General features: G+C 38.8%; 1 long non-coding RNA gene across 2 annotated transcripts in view; it reads left to right on the top strand.

The window, feature by feature from the left end:
- The window catches only part of LOC133539061 (uncharacterized), an 87,276-nt gene extending 80,504 nt beyond the window's left edge, over window positions 1–6,772 (top strand). The window contains exons 2-4 of one of the 2 annotated variants that reach the window (XR_009803162.1): window positions 954–1,048; window positions 1,264–1,427; window positions 2,819–6,772. This is a non-coding gene — a long non-coding RNA (uncharacterized LOC133539061). The remainder of the gene's footprint in view (window positions 1–953; window positions 1,049–1,263; window positions 1,428–2,818) is intronic. The other variant, XR_009803163.1, reaches the window with a different exon arrangement.
- Window positions 6,773–17,301: the final 10,529 nt, after the last annotated feature.

Here is a 17,301-nt window from a genome sequence, read left to right as displayed (position 1 = left end):
ACTAGGGATGTGCGAATCAACATTTGGCCTCCGATCCCAGATTTTTTTGGTCACATATCCAAACTGATTTTGAACCCCGTTCCAATGCTTTGAAAATAGATTCAAGATTTGATTTCTTTTTTTAGAACAAGTGAAGTGAATTATATAGCACTTTTCTCTAGTGACTCAAAGCGCTTTACATAGTGAAACACAATATCTAAGTTGAATTTAAACAAATGTGGGTGGCACTGAGAGCAGGTGAGTAAAAGGTCTTGCCCAAGGACACAACGGTTATGTCAAGGATGGTGGAAACGGGCATCAAACCTGGAACCTTCAAATTGCTGGGACGGCTGCTCTACTAACCAAGACATGCCGCCCCAACTAAGGCAACTAAAGTAAACACAAAATTTTATTTTTTATAAAGCTTATTAGATTTAGAATAACCTGGTATTATTGCAAATCATATGATGTATAGAATGTGTGGATTTGAGTGCTACTTATAATTGTATTAAACAAAATAAGGTTAGTGAAAAATACCTAAACAAAAGCATGTATTATTGGCCCCCATTTCAATCACCCTTTTAAAGACTAATACAAAAAACTGTAAATATTTAGGGACTTTTGTTGAATGTTTTTTTTTTCTATTTAAAAAAAATAATGGCATTGAGGGCCAGTTTGGTATAATCCGTGGAACAGTGAAGTTGCAATTCTGCATAGAAAATATCTATACCATAGGATTGTGAGACTACTAAATTTAAAATGTATTAAATAATCATCTTTTTTGACTCATTTGTTGAGTACAGCATTGTACAATTCTCAGATAATGAGTTGAAAAGGATGCACATTTTCAATATACCCAGAATATGTGTTGTGATACAGTCACACAGTGAAGTTTGAGGGAGGGAGTAATGAACCCTGGGGTCCTGTGCTAGCCAACTAATGGCCCACTTTTATCATCCTACAACTTCCTGTAGCCTCGTCTCCTGGGAAGGCCTGCTGGATGGCCGCTGATAAAAACCCTGGCTGTGGTTCACATGCCTCTGGGAACAAGAGAGAGAGAGACCGTTTGGTGAGAGAATAAGAGAAAATGAAAAAGTGTCATATAGTCATAGAAACATAGCAATAATTTCTAACAATAATAATAATAATAAGTACGACACCTTTTGATACAGTCAAAGTACTGATGTCCTGTCCATGACTAGCCATGATTTGCATCCTTGATAATGAGATGTGAGCACGAGAGGGGAGGGATGATGGTTATTTTGGTGATTTTTGGGCCCCCAGATGACAGTATAAGTCCAGTCAGAGGATCGGCATGCTGGTCACCGGGCAGGACAAACCATGGGAGCAAGAACCAGGAAGAAGAGCAATTATGATCACACAGTCTAAGAAGATCCCAGGGTACCGTGGTGGCTTCCTATGCTGGGAACTGACGCAAAAAGAAAGAAGTAAGGTTGGACATTTTGTGGAAGTGCTGGAAAAGAAATGTGAGAATTGTGTCAGAGGGGAAATACAAAAAAATTCACCAGAGAAAAATAACATAAAATGGCAAAAATGATAAATATATATAATCAAACAACCTGGGCTTTAGTCTAGCGATCCAGACTGGCACTCAGTAGAAGACAGGCTGTTAATAAATGTGAAAAAAATGTGTGGATCGCCATATTAGTCTTTGTTATTATCAGGCTACTCCTGTACTTATTATGTATTCAACATTACCTATTTCACCCAATCAAGATATTTATCTTATAGCCTGTGTAGTTGTTTATTACAATGCTATGATTCTGGCAATTTATACTCCTTTATACATTTAGTTATTGTTTATTACTAAATAAGCTAGGCAATAACTGCAGAAACTTGGAGAATAGGTGTCCTTTTTGGACATTGGTGGGCCATTACCATTAATTCAGTTCAGTTCTTTTACACCGTACATAGTACTGTATAGCTAACCTATCTTATTCATTATACTGTATATCAGAGACCACTTTTAGTGACCTTATGCAAATTTAAACTAATTTAATAACATTTTGCAAAAGTAATTTAGGAAAAGGAAAATGAAATCATTTATAGTGGTGTCCCAATACAACTTTTTAGCTTCTAATACGATACCAAATTAGCAGCTTTGAGTATTGGTCAGTACCCATCATACATAACTATTTTGTTGTCAGGGTCTCTGCAGGCTTCAACTAATCAAATGTTAGATTTTTTAAGACTCTTTAAAACCAAAATAAAACCAATGTCAGACGCACTTCACATCCATTGTCACTAACTCACGTGACAATTATGACCTTGTTTGCTATTTTCCTGTGTTTTGTATTATTTCCTGTCCTTGTGCTCTTATTTTGGGTCTACTTCCTTTTGGATTCCTTGTTTTGCTGTACCTTCTGCTCTATTTCCTGCCAGCACACCTGTTTTCCATTGGTTAATCTCGCCTATTTAATTTCACTTGTTGCTCATTGTGCTTTATACCTTGTGACTCTGTCTGTTTCTATGCACTTCCATACTGCACTAGATTTGTTTTACACTTTGTATGTTTTCCAATGCAATGGACTTCTTACCTGTACTTCCCCGTCCCTTGTTTTGCATCCTGGGGTCCAAACCAACAACGCCATGAATTACCATTAAATGATTTACGTGGACCTCGACTTAAACATGTTGAAAAACTTATTTGGGTGTTACCATTTAGTGGTCAATTGTGCGGAATATGTACTGTATTGTGCAATTTATTAATGAAAGTTTCAATCAATCAATCAAAAGCCAACATAAGAACGGAACAGAATGATCCAGCCAACAATGGACCTTGCGGAAAAATGAGATGGTTTGTTTGTTTGTGCTACAGCTCGCTGGTCGTCTAGGAGAGGATATGGATACTATGGCAATGGGATCACCCGCAATGCTGCCACCATACTTTCTGTCCCGGTAACGCAGCTCGAGATGACATCATTGCACTTTCTTCCTTTTCTGAATGTGCAACCCTACACGACACCTCGGCCACGGAAATGGCCGTTCGATGGATGTTCTCCACGCCAACAGCAGCAATTCCAGGGACCTGGGTGCAGCCCTTGCCGCTGCTGATGTAGAGATCCTGTGCTTGTCTGCCTCCTCTCTGCCCGTCGCATTGACACTCCACTTGTTGCCATCATTTGACGCTTCCCTGCTGGCTGGATTAGTAACCAACCCTTGGTTCATCATGACAAGGCGTATCTTTAGTGGCCTTCCACCAGTCCTTCCCCCCTTCCTTCCCTTGCTTTCCGACTTTTGTTGATGTCTGGGACTGCTTAAAATCTGATATCCGTTGTGTGAGGAGGCCATCTTGTCATGAGCCTACATGACAGTTTTGACCTTGTTTGGTATTTTCCTGTTTTGGATCATTGTCTGGACTGGTGCTTTCTTTTTGGTTCTACTTCTTTGGATTCCTTGTTTTGCTACACCTTCACTTTCTGCTCTATTTCCTACCAGCAAACCGGTTTCCATTAGTCAATCCAGCCGATTTTGTTTCACCTGTCGCTCCTTGCTGGTGCTGAATAATTTTGCTTTGTACCTTCAGAAAAGTGTGTCTTCTGTGCACTTCTATGCTGCATTAGATTTGTTTTGCTCTACTAGTGTTTTCCAATTAAATTGACTTTTTGCCCATTTTTAGCTTTCTTTTCTCTGCATCCTGGGGTCCAAACCGACAATGGCATCATAAGAACATAACAGCCCTGCTGGCAATAAAGTACAAAAACGTAAATGAAAATATTTAGGTACATTTTCGGTACAGCAGGGGAAAGAAATGCAAAACATAATGTTAGGGCCACTTTGATACATTTTGTCCATTATGAATGCTAAAACAAAAAACAATATAAGTCAATCTACTATACCGTTGGTTCTCAAACTTTTTTTTTTACCAAGTATCACCACAGAAAACACTTGTCCCTCCAAGTACCACCATACTGACCAACATTAAAATACGATAGCGTAGTAGGCCGAAAGTTTAAATATTCTGGCCACTGTAACATTACACACAGTTTGAACAGTAACTCTGTGTTTTTGTATAGGAAGATAAAACACTGTACTTACATCAAGTGATTTTTTTTGGGGGCGCGCCACTAGATCCATTTTCTACCGCTTGTCTTAGGATTTAACATTTGAAACATATTGAAAAGTAATCGCCCTCTAGACATCCGCGTAAATGTTGAAAACAACCCATTTACTAGAAGCAACAAATACATGTTTAGAAACCGAAGAAGTCAACATGTTATACATCATTATAACATAACTTTTTGCTTTGTAAAAAAAATAAAAATAAAGTGAAGTTTATGCAAAAAGAACAGTATAAGTTGTGTCAGCAAAACATAATGTAAGTGGTGTCCTGGCTGTTCTACCAATAACTAAATAGGTGACATGGGTTCAGTAAAGTATTGACAAAGACAAATTCCTCTTTTAGCTGCATCATTTTGTGAAAACTTCATTGGAATAGAAAATCAACGCAAGCTCATAGGCAGTCGTAAAATAACATGGCAGACAAAATTTCCTTATGATAATACTCTGTTCCCCAGTGCTTCACTGTACTGCAGAAAACGAAATAATAGATGATCAGTTTGAAAAATCTTCTCACATGTCTGAGGGGGTGTCTGCTTTTCTTTAAGATGATATGCAATGATAAAGTCTATCTTATTTCTCTATAACTACACAATAATTCAGTGTTATCACATTCGCTTGACTGTTTTGCACTCTTAATATACTATAACTCACTGTCATGTTTTGGTCCAAACACATTAATGTGAAGGAGATTCGAAGAACGGCTAGCTTTGTGCCAACTATAGTAAATATAAAATAATGATGTTATCCATGTATCTTTATTTTTTCATGATGTCAATGACTGGTAGCATTTTAAAAATGTTTTAAGGTAAAAAATAAATATCCAGGCAGCAAAGAATAATTTATAATATTTCCATGGAAATATTTCATATAGCATTTTCTGGAGAAAGATGTGTGTGAGCGCCCTAATAAGGAAATTTCTGGGTATGATACTTTTTTCCAAGGACCCAAAATTACACAATCCGTCTAATGTGCTGTTTGTAAAAAATGTGCAACTTTCTAAATTAGTTTAAAAGCGATCTAGACTAATGTACATGAACAAACTTTTGACATCATCTCAGTGAGCATCCAAAAGATTAATTCCAAAAGTATGTTTTGCTTTTTCTCTGGCTTTTTAAAAATGTATTTATGGTGATTTTACCACAGAAATTTATTAATGAGGGCAAAGAAGGTAAATGTGATGATGACCATAGAACCGGAAATGTCACATTTGTTGTGACAAAGGGAACGTTGTGTACTGGTTTCTCCAGTACAATATTTCATAGCATGTGGCTTAAAGCCTAATGTGCAGTAACTGTTTTCCCTATTAGTTTGTCAAGTGTCTTTAACATTTTTCATTTATATTAGGTTGATCCTTATATATATTTTTTTCCTCCAATGTAATGACTTTGATGTTACTTCAAACATTACCTCCATTAAATCCTTGCTTGGATTTAATTAACTGACTTAACTTTATTTCCTATGGGATAAAATGTTTCAGAATAAGGTTTAACAACTTAAAAGTCAATGCGCATTAGTTTGTTTTTGATTTTTTCAAAATTCCATTGTATATTCTTAAGTGAAAAAAGTAATAATCTGTCACATCAGATCATGACTTGTATTAGTTAGTTGGCATTTTCCTATGTTATGTATCTTAGTTAATGTTTAGCGCTCTTATTTTAGTTGTTGTTCCCATTTTGTTTGTGTGTTCCTGTAAGTATTTTCTCTCTCGCCACTGAGCGTCTTCTCGTCACAGCTGTTTTAATTTTTTGGGTTACAGCTTTTTAAATTGTGCTTTTGCTGAAGGCCTTTTTTGGATTTTGTCATGTATGTCAATAATTGTAGACGCTTCTCCTGCTGCACATTTTAACCCGTTAGTTTTTGCTGTTCTCCAGCATTCCGTTTTGTTTATGCCTTGGTCAGTTTAGTTTTGTTTTCCATAGCCTTTCCTATGCGTTGGTGTCCTTCCTAACAGCACCCATATTTTTTTTTTTGAGCTATTAAATACCTGTTTACCTTCACAATGCCTCCTCGGCTTTCTGCGTCTTGGGAACAGGTCAAATTACTGCCGTCATTCGACCAGAGCGTCACAATTTTTTTTTTTAAATGTCAAGGTGTATGTTTTTCTGCATTCATTTGCAGAATGTATAACTTGAGTAAATGCTGCTGTACAGGCTAAATTGTGCCCTTAATTAATAATAAGAAAAAATGTGTTTTTTGTCAAACTTTAAATTAATTTGATACATGGCTTAGTACTAAACATATAATAGTGAAAAAAAAACCTGTTCAATAATAATTTTTTGTGGAATACGTTTTTTACTATCATTAACTCCTATTTCGAGATGAGCACTAACAGAGTGGCCACAGTAACCGATGTAATTGCATTGGAAATCATGTCTTTATGTTCTAATCGGTGATGGAGCAGGAAGGGGCAAGGAATTGCACCACATCTCCCTATAGGCAAAACACGCGCTTCGCGTAGCGCCCTAAAACTGGGCACCATAAAAAAGCACATGTAAAATGTCAATAAATGAATAACAGGGCGCTTCATATCAAATTTACCAAAACATATTCCTAGCCCCTTCCTGCACTGTCATTGATAAGAATATACTGACAACTTTCTTCTGTCTTCCACATTGTCTTCTGTAGTGTACAGTGTTACCAGGCAGGTAATTTAATGTATTGATATCAAATCCCGGTCAGGGTTGAGCCAGGAACATAAGCAACTTTATGCTTTCATTATGTAAAATATATTACTTTGCACTAAAGACCAATTTATTCTTCCATCCATTTTCTACAGCTTGTCCCATTCGGGGTCGCGGGGGGTGCTGGAGCCTATCTCAGCTGCATTTCCTATGAATTCGTTTTAATACAAAACATGCATCAAATTGTGTTCAAGTGTGATTTAAAATAGTATAACCATTGTTTGATATAAATAAAAAAGTGTGAAGATGGGGTGTCACAAAAATAAATTCTATTTTGGGCCTCAATTTTGTCAGGGGTGGCCATAAATATCAATGGGGTATTATTTCAAATGAAGCACTGCCATTCATAAATTGACATTTTATATGGGCTTTTTCTGCAAATCACACACTCATCCACTACATTACTATTGAGAATTTGATATGTTCAGTGTTAATTTGTTTTACAAACGTAATTGGTTCTTGAAAATGGTTCATACACCAAACAAAGTTTGTATAATGAAGCACAGTTCCCAGTAAGAATCAATGTAAACATGGAAATATGGTTGTAGCTTCGACAAAAGCCTCTATTTTAGTAAAAAAAAAAAAACTAACTGCACACTTTGAAAAATTATAATGCATATGTATTACAACAGTGTTTTTCAACTACTGTGCCACGGCGCAGTAGTTGAAAAACTAGTGTGCCGTGAGATTTTGTCTGGTGTGTCGAGGGAAATTATGCAAATTCACATAATTGGTCCAAAAATGTTTTTGGAAAACAATAGTTATAATCTGTAAATAATGTGTCGCTGTCTAGTGTCTGTGCCGTATAGAGCTTGGCAGTGTAACCATGTAATCCAGTAGTTAGCAGCTTTAGAGAAGTCGAGGATGGTTTGTCGTGATCCCAATATACAGAGCAGAGTGGGAGACAACGTACAGGTAAAAAGGTATGTAATACTTAAAACAAAAATGAACAAAAGGCAAGTCCTGCTAGGAAAAGGCACTGAAGCATAGGGACGGCTATGCAAAACGTAAGTAAAACTGAACTGGCTACAAAGTAAACAAAAACAGAATGCTGGAAGACAGCAAAGACTTACAGTGTGTACAGTGTGACATGACAATCAACAATGTCCCCACTAAGAAGGATAGCGTCCGTGCAACTGAATTAGTCTTGATTGCCGATACAAAGCAGGTCAGGCAATAGCACTCATAGGAAGGCGTGAAGCTTCTACAGGAAAACACCAACAAAACAGGAAAAGCCACCAAAATAACAGCGCAAGACAGGAACTAAAGCACTACACACAGGAAAACAACAAACTAAAAAATAAAAAAGACAACCTGGTGGAGTTTCATTTTTTTATGTTTCTGAAGGTGGTGTGTCTCTGAATTTTTTCAATGAAAAAAATGTGCCTTGGCTCAAAAAAAGGTTGAAAAAGATATATGTGAATATATATACATATATATATGTGTTGGTTGGTTTATACTTAAACCAACCAACCAACCAAACAACACAACAAAATTACAGAAAGCTTAAATGTCAACACACACACACACACACACACACACACACACACACACACACACACACACACACACACAATCACGCACGCACACACACACAAACACACACACACACACACACACACAGACGCAGGCACACACACACACACACACACATTGGTTTTGTGTGTGAAATAAAAGTCAGCTTTGCCATTTTAGTAGGTCTCAATAAAATTAAAGACTCGCTGCCAAACAAAGCATCCTCCCTGATAAAATTCCCGAACTGAAGGTGTCGCAAGCCGGGAGCTAACTGGCTAAAACGTTAGCAAAACAAAGCTATACAGTGAGACTGTAAGAGTTTGGACACATTTAAAGCGTTTCTGATCACACAAAGGTGATCTCTAAGACAGGCTGACACAGCTCTGACCGTCGCAAAGTAGGACAATTGTGGACAGGATGTGACGTAAGGGGCACCAACTCTTTATCAAAATCGCAGCCCCTGATGGCTTCAAGTAGAATGCAAAAAGAATAAATAAATAACTGAAGCGGTTTGTGCGGAGAGGCATTTTTGGCGCAATGTAAAGGTTTCTAAACTGAAAAAGTTGCAAATAAAGACGTTCGTCTGGTTACATCAGGCCGTGCCTTACTTTGCATTTTTTGGTGTTCTCCTGTGTTTCGTGTTTAGTCCCTGTTCTGTGTTTTTATTTTGGCAAATCTTCCAGTTTTGGTGGTGTTTTCCCATGTCCGTTTGACTTCTGTCTCAGAGCACTTCCATGCATAGGCGCCGATCTATATTTCTGGCAGTGGGTGCTCGGTGTGTATGTATTAAAAAAAAGTAATAGACGTTCAGCGAAGTTAATGTCCCATATGATTTCTTTTTTTATTATTTTGTAAAACGGACCAAACTCGCCACAAAATTAACTACAAGATTTATTTCGAAAAAATATATTTAAAAGATTGAAAGTTGCCATCAATCCCACGTGGGTGTTCGGCATTGGGTGCCACGAAGCACCCACGGGATCTGCGCCTATTCCACGCACCTGTTTGCTGCTGCCAATCAAGACTTTTTAAGTTGAGCCCTTTACTACCTTCGTTATTGGGACTTTGTCTGGAATGGATAGTCATTCATACGGAAGCTAATTCCTCCTGCCGTGAGTTTTGCTGTGTTCCAGCATTCCGTTTTGTTGTTTTGCAACCCGCCAGTTTTAGTTTAGTTTTTGCATAGCCTTCCCTATTCCTTCCTAGCGCCACTCATCTTTGCCAGTAATTGCCGTCATGCGACCCGAGCATCACAGTTCGTAAATTGAGGTTCCACTCTATTTACTCACACACTGTGTGAGTTACATTCTTTATGTGTTTGTTTCATTTTTACTTTCATTCCAATCAAAAACGTTTCTATCTCTTTGCCTTAGTTAGCGCTCTACGCATGTTCTTGTGTACTTACAACTCCTACTGGGTTGAAAAGATTCAGCACTGCTGCCACCAAGCTGCAAACTTGTGTATCGTTCTAACTAGAGTGTGGACACAAATAATAAAAATCTGGGTCCTGACCCACTATTTGAGAACCATTGACATAATCTACGCATAGTTTATGTTTTAAGTTGAACATGTTGTAAAAGGATGGGTGTCCTTAGCGACGCGTGTGTGTGTGTTTGGATGTGTGTTTGTGTGTGGGTATGGGTGGGGCAGACGCACAATGTTGAATGAATTCCATTAGAGCCTAAATTACCTTTAATAATACAACAGGCAATTAGTGGGGTACCATTAGTATGGCACTGAGGTGTTTGCTCGTGCGTGTGGCACAGGCCAAACATATGGTTTGGCTCAAAGCGGGCCGGCCGTTATAAAGCTAACATTGTCATGACTGATGTATGGTGGCGTGGTAGTGAGCTCTGAAAGATCCATTTGTCTTCTCAATTAAAGCTGAGAGGGGGAAGACAGGAACGGGATATGGGGGCTGGGAAGTTGCGCTGCTGGGATTCTACCCCCTGTGCGGTCCGCACTTAGGAACATGTGGCGGGGGGCCGGAGCGAGCCCATGTATGTGTGTGTTTGTAAGAGCCTGAACAAGTGTGTGTCAGACACTTGGAGGCAGGCCAGATGAAGCCTGGGAGTTGTTTCGGTAGCGTCATTTTTTTTTTTTTTTTGCCTAAACCAAACAGTACGTATGGCCTGCTCCATATATTGCAATATTCTCCCAACCCAGTCTCCATTTTGCCACAAAGCCAGGAATCTCCTGCCCGGGGCATAGGCCACTTTAATGTGGGACGCCCGGCAAAGGCAATCAGAGAGCCAGACTATTCTACGCCACACAGTCTCTTATCTGACTTGACGACATGGCGTGTATGTTCTCTATTTCCCTCCTCCGTCTCACACTGTCTCACCATCAAGTACAACCCAGATAAGCCCTCATTAGGGAAAAGAGGAGAGTAGGGGGCAATTATTTCTTAAAAATCTACAAATCGTCCATTAGGTCATCATTCTTAACAAGTGCTTGAATAATTATTTTATCTACAAAGACATTCTTTGATGCTTGTCAGCTCATCCGGTTCATACTTGCTGTTTTATTTTCAATCTGACTTTTAGAGAAATTAACCTAATCACCACATTACTCACATTCATAGTCCTTTTTTTGATTAATCATTTGGTTGTGAAATGTGATTGTTTCATCTACTGTACATCCAAATTGTGCCCCTGCAGTTTCAAACTTGTTTATTTTGTATCTGTAAAGGCACTATAAGAGTTTTAGGATGAGATCGAAACAGATAAGGCTGCAGAAAAAAAACCCTGCCAAATATTGATTCTCGCCGCGGGAGCGCGCACACTTTTTAAAGGGAAACGTTATCACAATTTCAGAAGGGTTAAAACCAATAAAAATCAGTTCCCAGTGGCTTATTTAATTTTTCACATTTTTTTTCAAAATTTTACCCATCCCGGAATATCCCTAAAAAAAGCTTTAAAGTGCCTGATTTTCGCTATCTGTGAAGCCATCGTCCATTTTCCTGTGACGTCATCCAGTGATGCCAATACGGATAGCACAGCAAGATATAGCGACATTAGCTCGGATTCAGACTCGGATTTCAGCGGCTTAAGCGATTCAACAGATTACGCATGTATTGAAACGGATGGTTGGAGTGTGGAGGCAGATAGCGAAAACGAAATTGAAGAAGAAACTGAAGCTATTAAGCGAATAGCTATTGACGCTATTCGGCCATGTTTGCCTTAGCATCGCCGGTAAAATGTGCAGACCAACGATCGGAAGTTTCGCATCTTGTGACACTGGATCAACTTAAATCCATTGTTTGGTAAGTGTTTGTTTGGCATTAAATTCTGGTGGAGGGAAACACTGGATGTAAATATAGTTTCAAATGTACATACAGCTAGCCTAAATAGCATGTTAGCATCGATTAGCTGGCAGTCGTGCCGCGACCAAATATGTCTGATTAGCACATAAGTCAAAAACATCAACAAAACTCACCTTTGTGGTTTAGTTGACTTTATCATTGGAAATGCATCTGCTTTGAGTGTGGCAGGATATCCACACAATCTTGCCATCTCTGTAGTAGCATAGCTTTTGTCGGTAAAGTGTGCAAAACAAACGACTGACCATTTCGTCGGCTTTCCCCACACCCTCGTATTTTGAACAACTTTCGTCCAATTTCTTGCCACTTTCACATCTTTGGGCCAGTGGTGCAACTTGAATCCCTCCTTGTTTGTGTTGTTACACCCTCCGACAACACATCGACGAGACATGATGTCTCCAAGGTTCCAGAAAATAGTCGAAAAAACGGAAAATAACAGAGCTGAGACGCGGTGTTTGTAATGTGTTTGAGAAAATGGCGGCTTTATTACCTAGGTGACGTCACGTTCTGACGTCATCGCTCTGAGAGCGATAAATAGAAAGGCGTTTAATTCGCCAAAATTCACCCATTTAGAGTTCGGAAATCGGTTAAAAAAATATTTGGTGTTTTTTCTGCAACATTAAAGGTATATATTGACGCTTACATAGGTCTGGTGATAATGTTCCCCTTTAAGGCTGCACTACTGATTACTATGTGTGAGACAAACACTTTATATTTCTGGTTATTGTAAGGATATATGTTTGAAATTATTTAAGCCTTTATCGAGTCTGAAAAATGAGAGTTGGCCATTTCTATGGTATTAATGAGATTGTTAAGGACTGTTTTTGATCTAATGTTAAACCTCTTTCTTGTTTAAAAGCTACATACAACCAAATATTAACATTGCTGTATGTACCAAATATTAACATTGCTGTATGTACACTTTTGACCCAGCAGATTTGGTCACATTTTCAGTAGACTCATAATAAATTCATAAAAGAACCACACTTCAGAGAGCTATTTAGTCTATCCGCTGGCCTGGTGGTTTTGTTTGCTCCCATGCAACAAAGTTACGTTCTCGTTCATGCTCCTATTTTTAGTTTTAACTGGCATCCTTTTGCCTAACCCGTTCTTGTTTTCCGTGCCGTGGGCACCACGCAGCATATTTTTTTCTGCATTTAAGAATAAATCATTCTTTTTACCTGCAAGCTGCTCCTGACATTCCTCTGCATCTTGGAAAGACGACCTCTGGCATCACGATGCCACGGTACTGTAACAACGACAGCCCTAAACCTCAAACCCACATCCGGGCAATTAAAAAATTCAAATGACACCAGCTGGGGCAAAAGAAGAAACATTGGGAAGGACCACATATGTAGAAATTCCCCCTTGCAGGGTGATCAGCTGCAATGGATGTCGAGTGGGTATAATTATTCAATTGTTAAAGGCCTACTGAAATGAGATTTTCTTATTTAAACGGGGATAGCAGGACCATTCTATGTGTCATACTTGATCATTTCGCAATATTGCCATATTTTTGCTGAAAGGATTTAGTAGAGAACATCCACGATAAAGTTTGCAACTTTTGGTCGCTAATAAAAAAGCCTTGCCTGTACCGGAAGTAAAAGCCGATGTGCGTATGACGTCACCGGTGTGAGGGCTCCTCACATCCACACATTGATTACACTCATGGACACCAGCAGCGCGAGCGATTCTGACCGAGAAAGCTCCAATTTCCCCATTAATTGGAGCGAGGATGAAAGATTTGTGGATGAGGATAGTGAGAGTGAAGGACTAGATGAAAAAAATTGAAATAAAAAGACAGGGCAGTGGGAGCGATTCAGATGTTATTAGACACATTGACTAGGATAATTCTGGAAAATCCCTTATCTGCTTATTGTGTTACTAGTGTTTTAGTGACATTATAAAGTCATACCTGAAAGTCGGAAGGGAGTGGTGACCGCCAGTGTCTCTGAGGGAAGCCATGGAGGGGCCAAGAAAGTCGCAGCTCCCTCTTTGACAGCTGCAGGAACAACGACACAAGCTCCGCTCATGTTTACGGTAAGAGCCGACTTATTACCACAATTTTCTCACCGAAACCTGCCGGTTGACATGTGGTAGAGAAACATGTTCGCTTGACCGCTCTGTTCCAAATTAAAGTGTCACGACGCGGAGTCGGACCCGCGTTTCCTCGGCGGCTGGAGCTGCGTGCGCCTCCGCTTGCAGTGCGCCAAGAGAGGCCTTTGCTGACACCGCACTCAGACTCGCCCTCACTCGTGCTGAGTGCAGCACGCCCAAGCAGCAACAAGCCGGCAGCCTGTCAAGAATCAACACACCTGGATTTGATTCGAGGGAGCAGCATAAAAGCCAGCAGACCGGAGGAACCTTTGCCCGAACGTCGCTATCTTCTCAGTAAGCATTACGTCTGGCATTCCCTCGCCTGTGCTTTGCTCTTTGCTCTCTCCGAGTCTCCCTTGTTCATGTCCCTTGTGTTTTCCACAGTGACTCCCCTGTCTTCCATGATCGTACCTTGCCTCTCGACATCCAACCGGATTCCTAACTGCCTTCCTCGATCAACGACCTCCTTGCTCAGAACCAAACCACGCTGCCTCGCTCCTGCCCCCGACATCTTGCCTGCTCACGAACTGCCTCTTCGCCTTGCCCCTCTGGATTCGACGAAGGATACAACCAACACTCACAGACAACAAACCCTGGCAACATTTACATTATTAATATTACACATAGTCATCACTCATTCACTTAGAGTAGCATACACACGCCATGTCTCATCAAAGGTTTAAATAAACCTTGTGAACCGCACTTGTGCCCTGGTTGTCGCCTCCTTCCGTCCTCTGTACATAACATAAAGCTTCACATCAAAAAAAGAAACACCGGCTGTGTTTGTGTTGCTACAGCCGGCCGAAATACACCGCTTTCCACCAACAGCATTCTTCGTTGTAGTATCCATTATTAATTGAACAAATTGCAAAAGATTCAGCAACACAGATGTCCAAAATACTGTGTAATTATGCGGTAAAATCGGGCGATTTTTAGCCGTGAGTGGTGCTGGGATAAAATGTCCGCTACAACCAATAACGTCACAAGCACGCGTCAACATAAGCGTCATCATTACACATTTTCAACAGGACACTTCGCGTGAGATTTAAAATTGCAATTTAGTACACCAAACCGGCCGTATTGGCATGTGTTGCCATGCTAATATTTCATCATTGCTATATAAACTATCAGACTGCGTGGTCGGTAGTAGTGGGTTTCAGTAGGCCTTTTAATTCAACACATTGGGGGATCTTCTTCCGGGCACAGCCAGGTCAGCTACACAGAGACATCCACAGCTGTGCATGGAAGAGTGCCCCAAATAAGGTCAGCTAGTACCAAATCATAGATTAAGTTGTATTTATTTATTATATGTACAACATCCATCCATCCATTTTCTACCGCTTATTCCCTTTTGGGGTCGCGGGGGGCGCTGGCGCCTATCTCAGTGAAGTATTTATCTTATCTTATATTTTTAATGTTGAGGAAATCGATAAAGATTCTCACCAACCGATACTTCCGCTTAAGGGTAAACTCTACTAAATAACACAACAGACTAATCTCAGCACTACTTTATCGTCACCGTGAAAATGAAGTTGACCAACATCCGACAGAATAAAATTTTTATAGAATTTATCTTCAACTCCTGCCTCATCACTAACGCAACTCCACATTGGTGAGACCTTGATGCAAGTGATATCAAAAGCCAAAGCAGCACGTCATGCTATCAGTTATTAGCAGTTCATCTTTAAAATCAATAAAACAGTTTTGGCATGAGCAATGTGGAGTTACAACGCAGGATGCGCATTGCCAAAAAGACGGAATGTTAACAAGTAACAACCAAGCTAATGATTGTAGCTGTGACTGTTGACCAAGATTTTGCAGAAAAACTTATGCCCATGGTTTCAGTGTTCAAAACCTAGTTATAGGAATCACCCAAAATTTTACGTAGTATTTTTGACAGTGTGTTTTCAGTGGCCAGGCGACGGCCAAAACAATGACGCTCCAAGAATTCTATATTGGGTGAAACAAGTGTAGATATGAATATGTGGTATTTCACGTTTAGAGGGCTTTAATAATTTAACAAAACATTTGGAGAAGGTCATAAATAGTTATTTTGTGCTCCATAAAAAATATTGGCTTTATCAATAAAAATCTTACCTTGTAGAAATCTGTTTATTAATGATGTCTGATAGCAATTAACAGGGATTAATGAGTGGCAACTGTAATCCCAGGGATGTTGTGGATTAATCATGCATTTTAATCTATAGTAATTGTGATTCATATCCCATGCATTCGCAAAGAGACGCAAGAAAGAAGTGCCGTAAATGCATTGTCGGAGGCATTGCAGTGCAGAAGGATTAATTATGTTAGAACTAATCAGATTAAAAATTTTGACGATTAATCCACATTAAAGCATTAATTTTGACTGCTTTAATGCAAATACAAATATTACAACATAGTAGCAAGTTTATGATGAATTAATAAAAAAATAAATAAAAAAGGGCATACTGTAATATAAGTATTGCATCATGTAAAAGTACTGAGTAAAACAATTCAAAATATTCTAAACAAATGAAGTTGTAAGTAAAAATGTATCAAAAACAATTAAATTATGAAAACAAATTATAAGAATAAAGTCGCAAAATGCAAAAACAAAGTAATGCCATTACAAGATAAAATATATATTTTTTTATAGTTAATAAAGTCAAATATTATTAAAAGGATAATATGAGGATTTAAAAAAGTGGTATTCTTTTTTTAGAATGAAGTAGTAATAATTTAGTAATGAAAAACAAGTTACACAAGAATTATTTACATTTCACAATTATTTAGAAGCAAAGATTACTGTATTAATTCCTACCCCTTCTTCATATCACATCCCAGCGGTTAGTAATTTATTTGCTCCCAATGCCCTGCTCACACAAAACCCAATGGACATCACATCCTCAGCAAAACTCCAGAATGATGAAATGTACAACGACCGCCATAGGCGAGTCAAGTTGTAATATCACGTGATGCTTAAAGGGAAACTGCAGTTTTTATTTGGAACTTTGCCTATCGTTCACAATCATTATGAAAGACATGAAGACCGATACATTTTTTTATTTTTATGCATTCTAAATATCAAATAAATGCAATCAAAAGTCTACTTACAATTGAGCCTACGGGAGTCACTCCAATCTGCCTTTATAGCCCCTGAAACAATATTCAGACAACTTCATTAAGGTTTTATAGACATGATGTAAGTGTAAATAAAACGGGCAAATTTATCATAACATTTAATATTGACCTATTGTAATCATTCATACGATTCATATGCAGCGCATTATTTTAAAAATGCATCACGATTGTTTTTTGTTTTTTTCAACATCACTAATCAATACTCACTGCAGACTTCATGGGAGGAAACAAACATAACAAAACATCACTACTGTGCAATGTCTGCTGTCATTGTGATGCCGACAGCTAGGAAGTTCATTTATTCTCATTTAAATGAGAATATATAAATCCTCGCTAAGAAAAGGGAGGTGGAGCCAAGTCTATTTGCGTGTTGTTTTTGTCATTTCAGGGTCTAAACTGGCTGTCAAAGTTAACCAACTTGTCGGAATATGTCTTTGTGTTTGTACTTCCCAGGCGAGCGGCATTATTTATGATCTACAATAAAGTTTGACAAGCAAGGAAATT

This window comes from Nerophis ophidion, linkage group LG02 (genome assembly GCF_033978795.1).
Source record: "Nerophis ophidion isolate RoL-2023_Sa linkage group LG02, RoL_Noph_v1.0, whole genome shotgun sequence".
Lineage (NCBI taxonomy): Eukaryota > Metazoa > Chordata > Actinopteri > Syngnathiformes > Syngnathidae > Nerophis > Nerophis ophidion.
This window is presented reverse-complemented; position numbering and strand designations above follow the sequence as displayed.